Genomic DNA, 7,811 nt, shown 5'->3' with positions numbered 1-7,811 from the left:
TAAACACACCAATGCCAAAGTTAAAGAACACTCATTAAAGGCACCAAACCATAAATTTTTTAACCCACAGTGGGATGTAAAACCGAAGGGACAGTGCCTCAGATAAAGATTGTACCGCATTAAAAAAATTCTCTGAACACGCCGAGAAACAAAACCACTGTAAACAACAATGGTAAGAAATGTATGCAAGCATTATTGCAAAAACATATAAAATGTATAAACAGCAGTAAAAGCTTGTATAAGAACCTAAAGAAGAAATGTGTATAAAAAATACGTCTCTTACTGTGTAGTTGCTGAGAGAAATGCTCAAACTTCTTCCTCAATCCCTATGTTTTAACTGGTTTATGCTTGCTTTTCTTTTTAATTTTGTAATTCTACCCCCTTCCCTCTTGTGTGCTTCTGAGTCTGTTATGATCTATGTAACATGTTTCAAATGCTTATGTGTTGTTTTTTTATGTCCCTATATTTTAATGTTCACTCTCAAAATCACAGCTCTAAGTACTCTGTATTTAAATAATTATATCAAAATATATATGTAAAGTACTCAGACCTGTAACCTATTTAGTCTGTGATAACACAAGACTATGGTTAGTATGGGACCATCATCGCTCTTTACGGTCCCATTTCCACTCACTGTAAACCAACTATGTAGACTTATCTGAAATAGCAAGTGGTTGATAGAAGATGTTGTCTATAACCGTAGTCATGGATAAAGTGCCTGTGCTCAAACGTTATGGTGTCATCACAGATTAATAATATTATTTCCCTATAAGATTAAGTATTTGGTCCTATATTTTAATGTACATTGCCTAGAATCCATGATAGACAATTAATCAACCGATGAAAACAAAAACAAAGAACTGTGGATACAGATGTTCTGGAGATAATTTATTATATACTGACATATAAAAACATGAAAATTCAATGAAAAAAGTACAATGATAAAAAATACAGTGGTAAAAATCCAACCGGACCCTACACAGTCCGTGTTTCGGCGAACATGCCTTCCTCAGGGGTCCAATTGTTTGCAAAATCACATATAAAGAATTGGACTGAAAACAGTCTATTGTCTTTAAACATGTGAGCAAAGAACCGTAGACAAGCTTGAAGTAGCTGCAGCGTTTTTTTGCTCCTTCAGCTTGTCTGCGGTGTTCTTTGCTCACATATTTAAAGACAATAGACTGTTTTCAGTCCAATGTGAGTTTGCAAACAATTGGACCCCTGAGGAAGGCATGTTCGCCAAAATACGGACTGTGTAGGGTCCAGTTGGATTTTTAACACTGTATTTTTTATCGTTGTACTTTTTTCATTGAATTTTCATGTTTTTATATGTCAGTGTATAATAAATTATCTCCAGAACATCTGTATCCACAGTTCTTTGTTTTTGTTTTCATTGGAGGATTGTTTTCACTGTGGATCATTGGGTCTTCCCATTTTTCTTTGTTGTGAGACAATTAATCAAATCATTAATAAACTTGAAACTTGTAACTGTGATATGCAGATGGTCAGAGTATTCTAGTACCAGTGAGTGTACGAGTGGTATGGGGATGGGGAGAAACAGTAGCTATGGCACAGTGAATGAGCAGATAGTGCAGGGCCTGTTGCATGAGGAAAACAGAGAGCAGAGATGAGTATCTTATGATACAGTAAATCATAGGATATATTTAGGTCCAGGCTGAAGGTGGCACCTATTTGGCAGTGCAGTTGGGTATTAGTGGACTCACACTTTCTGCAATAAATGTGGTTACACTGGCTTATGGGCCTGGGTCCTCCTCTCTTTAGCTCACTAGCCCACTTACCATGCTACTTAAGATACCTGTCCTGCTCTACTAGGCTTTCCCATACCAAGTCATAAGAACATAAGAATAGCCTTACTGGGTCAGACCAATGGTCCATCAAGCTCAGTAGCCCATTCTCAAGGTGACCAATCCAGGTGGGGTGGGAGAGAGTTAGTGATCACTGGGAGAAGAGGGAGGGAGGTAATTGCTTAATCTCTCCAGTAGTCATCTGGTCAGTTTGGGCACCTTTATGGCACTTAAATGCTTTTAAAACAGGTCCTCGGACATCTAAGCCTCGGACATCTAAGTTCCTTCCTGGCCGTCTTGGGAAATGTTTGATTGTCACCGCAAGAAGTCCAAGTACTAAGCACGTCCATAACATACCTCCAACATGTCCCCCTTAAATTTTGCAAAGTAATCAACAAGCCACTGTTGTTCAGTCTGACAAGTCATATACTGGTTTGTCTAATACAACTAACTTAAAGGACAAGCAAGTATTGAATGCATCTACCCTTGGGGGAGCATCTATCATATGTATGGACCTTCAGGCAGCAATCGGGTATATAACCAGTTGCTTAATGCTTCGTCGGTCCAATCTTTATTAATTCAATGAATCACTCACCTACCTATTTATCTAAGTGCCATTTTTTTTAGTGATGTATTTTTTTATATATATAAAACCTATCATTTTTTCAATAACAGACCATCACTTAGCTTATAGTGAGCCTGTGCTGTCTTCACCTCTCCCGACATGCATGTTTCAAAAAAGAAACCTTTCTTCAGGGTCGAGGGAAACGGTTTGAGGGAGTTGCAATTGCCTTTGTAAAAGGAGCCCTCAAATCTCAATGAACCATAATTTATACAAAATAAGAAAAAGCCTACTCTATACGAGAGGAGTCACAACATGTAAACTGTAACAAGGCAATTGCAGCTCCCTCAAACCGTTTCCCTCGACCCTGAAGAAAGGTTTCTTTTTCAAAACATGCATGTCGGGAGAGGTGAAGACAGCACAGGCGCACTATAAGCTAGGTGATGGTCTGTTATTGAAAAAATGATAGGTTTTATAAATATAAAAACATACATCCCAAAAATTGGCACTTAGATAAATAGGAGAGTGATTCATTGAATTAATAAAGGTTGGACCGACAAAATATTAAGCAACTGGTTATATACCCGATTGCTGCCTGAAGGTCCATACATATGATAAATGCACCCCCAAGGGTAGATGCATTCAATACTTGCTTGTCCTGTAAGTTAGTTGTATTAGACAAACCAATATATGACCCCTTAAATTTTGGCCACAGCAGCTAAGAAGCCTAGCAAGACGTCCAGAAAGTTGGTTTCAAAATTCAGCACTTGGACGTTTTGGCAAGAAAAACATCCAAGTGCTGATTTATGCCATTTTGGAGGGACTTCTTAGTGTTTTGAAAATGAACCCTAAGGTATATATCAAGCATGTAAGTAAGTTTTTTGGTACTGTGCCACTAGCAGTAATCCTGCAGAGGGAGCAAACACGTCACTGGGAAAGACACTATGGAAGCTGGAGACCAAGAGTAAATAATGTCATGTTCTAGGAAATAAAGGAACTTGTCCTTCTCTGGATATTCCCTTCCCTTCCCCAGTCCCCTTCATTATATTATATCAAAATAATAAAAAAACATACTTGATTTTTACAAAGGAAGGAAGGAAGTGCTCAGAGACATGGAGGAAAAAGGGGAACAAATTCCCTCCCAAACCTCACCACCCAATCATTGCAATACTTTCCAATTCACAACAGATGGTCTCTTTTAGTGTACTGTAATGAAATAAAGTTGAAAAATACTTATCTTTGGTTATAATTCTTTGGCCTCGATGTGCCACGTTTCAAATCTTCATCAGGAAGCTTTACAAAACAGGCTTTAAAGAAAAACTTCTCTTCAAGAAAAACTTTAAAGGCTTCTCTTCAAGTTTTTCCTTTAAAGCCTGTTTTGTAAAGCTCTTGAGAGACTGACACCCTGTATGTGAGACTTTTTGTCTTATTAATGTTTATTAAAAACTTTATATGCCGCATAACAGCCTAAAAGGATCCAAGCGGTTTACAATGTATAAAATACATTCATCAAGAAAAGGACTCCATTAAAAATAGAAAAGGAAAGATTAAGAACAAAAGTTTAAAAGTTTGTCTTTTTTTCTTCATACATGTTATAACAAACGACATCTCAATAAAAACCATTCTAATGACAAAGCAATAAAACACTCAGGGCTCCTTTTACTAAGGTGCGCTAGCTTTTTTAGCGCACGCAGGATTTTAGCGTGCGCTAAACCCGTGCTACGTTTCTAGAACTAACGCCAGCTCAATGCTGGCGTTAAGGTCTAGCGCGCGGTATTCTGTGCATTAAGGCCCTAACACACCTTTGTAAAAGGAGCCCTCAAATCTCAATGAAGCATAATTTATACAAAATAAGGAAAAGCCTACTCTACACGAGAGGAGTCACAACATGTAAACTGGAAGGAAAAGACCTGCTCTGAATTCTGGGAGCTATCTTAAAACCTGCGGGCTTTCAAGTAGTGCAAACTTTGAAAGCCCGTAGGTTTAAGATAGTTCCTAGAATTGAGAGCAGGTCTTTTCCATACTTTATACATACAGATTCCTGATAAAGATTTGAAACGCCAAAGAATTATAACCAAAGATACATTTTTTCAACTTTATTTCACTACAGTACACTAAAAGATACCATCTGTTGTGAATTGGAAAATATTGCAATGATCGGGTGGTGAGGTTTTGGGGGGAATTTGTTCCCCTTTGTCCTCCATGACTCTGAGCACTACCTTCCTTTGTAAAAATCAAGTATACTAGTTAAAAATATTTTCTATTTCTGATGTTAGCGTGTTGTTTTTTTATTATTTTGATTTGATTATTTCATACTTCCTCATTAGAAGGAGTGTATATATTTTTCCTCCATTTGTATTTTTGACCCTTCATTATATCAGCTTCTAAAGATTCACTCCCTGTAGGGCAGGTGATAGGTGTACAGTTACACAAGCAGGCACACACTGTGAATAAACCAGACAATTTTGCACTTAGCCTTTCTTTCAAAAGTCAGCTTGTTTCGTTTTAGTTTCACCATTTCACTCGTATTATAATCCAGCTGAACACTATGAACAGGGCAGGATTAATTCGTCGAGGGCCCCTAGGCACACAAGTACACTGGGCCCCCTGCCCCGCCCCGCCCCACCCGGCGGAAACAGGAAGCTGCGTCAGAGGGAAGCTTTGGGCAAGCAGCACCGCTTACACAATTACAATTCCCATTGCCTTTCTTACCTGCGTTGCTTGCTTGTCTTACTTTCTGTTGATGGGGGATGGCTGCGTTGCTGATTGGGGTGGGGCCCGCGTTGCCGATTGATGCTGGAAGGGCCCATCGCCGTTTGAAAAAAAAACAATGTTGATGTCCTCCTTCATCAGGCCCCCCTGACCATTTCAGACCCTAGGCCCGTGCCTACTTGGCCTATTGGTTAATCCTGCCCTGACTATGAATGTGTTTTTGCTCCCGTTCCCATTCTCCACTCTGCGTAGTATCTCTGATTATCTCCTGTAGCTCGCCACTATATTTTGCACCACATGAACACGTCTAGGACGATTTAGCGCAGCTGATTCAGCGCAGCAAGTTAAGCCCAACTGTTTCATTATGGCCAGTTCAACATGGACAGTTCAGTGCAGATGGTTCAGCAAGCCTAGTTCACCACGGTTGTCTAATCATGATCATTTCAGCGTGGTGATGTGTATGATGCTGCAGTAGTTTCTCCAGACCTGAATTTCTCTGTCTCTGCTTCAAAAGTCTCACTGCCAGCATGGGGGGAGGGGCAATCCCCCCCCCCCCAATGAAACATTCAAGCGGTACAGTGCCACAATCATTTCTCAAGGCCTGTATCTCTCTACCTGCCACAAGTGTAGAAAAATCTCATTGCCTGCATGGGGAGGGGGGTGCCCCCCCCTCCACGCATGAAAAAGCAGAGAGAAATTTTTTCACACACAAAAGAAACAAGCTGCCTCCAGGGCACAGCGGAGAAATGTCTCACTTGGAAAGTTGAGGTAACAGTAGACAGGAAGTAGACAGGCTGATGAATCGAAATGGATTATTACACATGATTTTAAAGGCAGCAGTCTTCCTCGACGCAATAAAACATCCTGTGAAGAAATGGCAGTGGTGAAAGTTCAGAGATGAAACGTCCCGCAATGAACCAGCTGTGCTAAACTGCCCAAGACGAACTGGTGGCAATAAAACGGCCGTACTTAACTGGCCACAATGAGTCGTCCCATTCCACTCATGAACTTAGTTGGCCTATTCTGCTCTGTGGCTTTTGCGATTTTCCTCTGGTGAACAGGTAGCTTTGACTTTTTTTTTTTTTCTGATATCACACTGGAGGAACAAACGCAGGCTCACACCAAGTTATAATCACTGCAATATATTAATAAATAAACCCTAAGCTCAGATTTGTCAAACACATTCCACGGTTCTTAATTTAAATTCCACAAAGGTTTTGAAGAACTTTGCAGTCATGTGTAAAAACGTAAAGGGTCACACAGTGGCATCACTATTACTCTCGCTATTGCAAGCGACTCCGAAGATGAGCTTTTCCTGAATAATTCACAGCCTGTAAATTACCTTCAGATAATTCAGATCATCTGCCTTGAAAGCTGTCCAGTGCACCAGCCAATAGCCAAAAATTTAAACTGGTGATACCCCGAAACAAAATGAAGAGATGTTCTTACTAAATTCCTCGTCAGAGCAGACCTGCCGTTGTACCACAAGCCAGCACCGTATCACGTCAGCTCGCGATATGATAACACCTCGTATACAATGGAGTCGTCATAATTCAGAAAGGTTTTATACATTCTTTGGGATCTGCCACCAGCTATCAATTTCAGTAGGGAATATCAGATCCAGCTTTATTACGGTGGATGAAAGCAAGGCAAATGGGTCAGTTGCTGTGGTGATTGTGAACCAATGGCTATCACTCTAGAGCAGTCATCTGCAGTTTGTTTAGGTAATGGGGCGCATCTTTAGTCAGAAGGTCTCTCTCTACACAGTTTGACAGATGCTGCTTATTTCTCCACAGCAAATTGTACAATAAGGATAGATATGATTAGAGCGGCTTTCAGATTCTGATCATGTGATGTGCAGGTGTTCCAGCCCTACAAGGATAATCTGTAATTCTTTATATCTCTTTCTTGAAATATTAGCCTCTTGACCTTTTGAAATATAGAAAGGCAGTGTGTTTAGGTCAGACTGTTTATTGGCTGTCCATTATTAAAACAACTTCAATGAGCTTTTATCAAAACGCATCTCTTTGTAATAAAGAAGTCTTGTCTCCCAAAGTCATTCTGGCATGGTAGAGCCTTGATAAAGCAGTCAAATTCTACTTTGCTACGTCTCTTTTCAAGCCATCATCTTGATTATATTTAGATATTTTACACAGAGAAACAAAACAACTGAGAGATTTAGTAGTCCAGGCCTACCAGCAACTCAGTTTTCAAGCAGTGAGGACACGGCAAGAGATAAATGTAATATAAAAGGTACAACTCAACCGTAGAATTTCCTTGTTTTCATACTTTTGCCTTTATTATGTATCTTTTAAAGAAACAATTGATTTCTGTTCAGCTTCTCATTTAAATAAGGACAGTAGGAAAAGTTGTTTTTTTTCCCCATATAAATAAGTATTTTTCTTTCTTATACCTATAGAACATACATTCATTATAAATTCATAGTTAAATGATCTTTTTTTCTTTGATATTTCTGGGACACAGACCTTAGAAAAATCTGTCCAGTACTGTTCTTAGGCTGCAACTACTCGAGTTGCGATCCACGCTTACTACAGCCTATCCAAACCATCCTGTCATTTGTCCCTCTCTGGGGCTGCACTTACTCAGGGTTGCCCCTAAGCCTAACATTTGGGGACTACACACAGCACTGTCCCGTCCAAAGCAGTACAGGTCATGTCCTTCCCATCCCCCCCACCCCCCCGGCCACTGCGCGTCTGCATCCCTTCCCTCCC

Source organism: Geotrypetes seraphini, chromosome 2, assembly GCF_902459505.1.
Source record: "Geotrypetes seraphini chromosome 2, aGeoSer1.1, whole genome shotgun sequence".
NCBI lineage: Eukaryota > Metazoa > Chordata > Amphibia > Gymnophiona > Dermophiidae > Geotrypetes > Geotrypetes seraphini.
Note: the sequence above shows the minus strand (reverse complement) of the source record.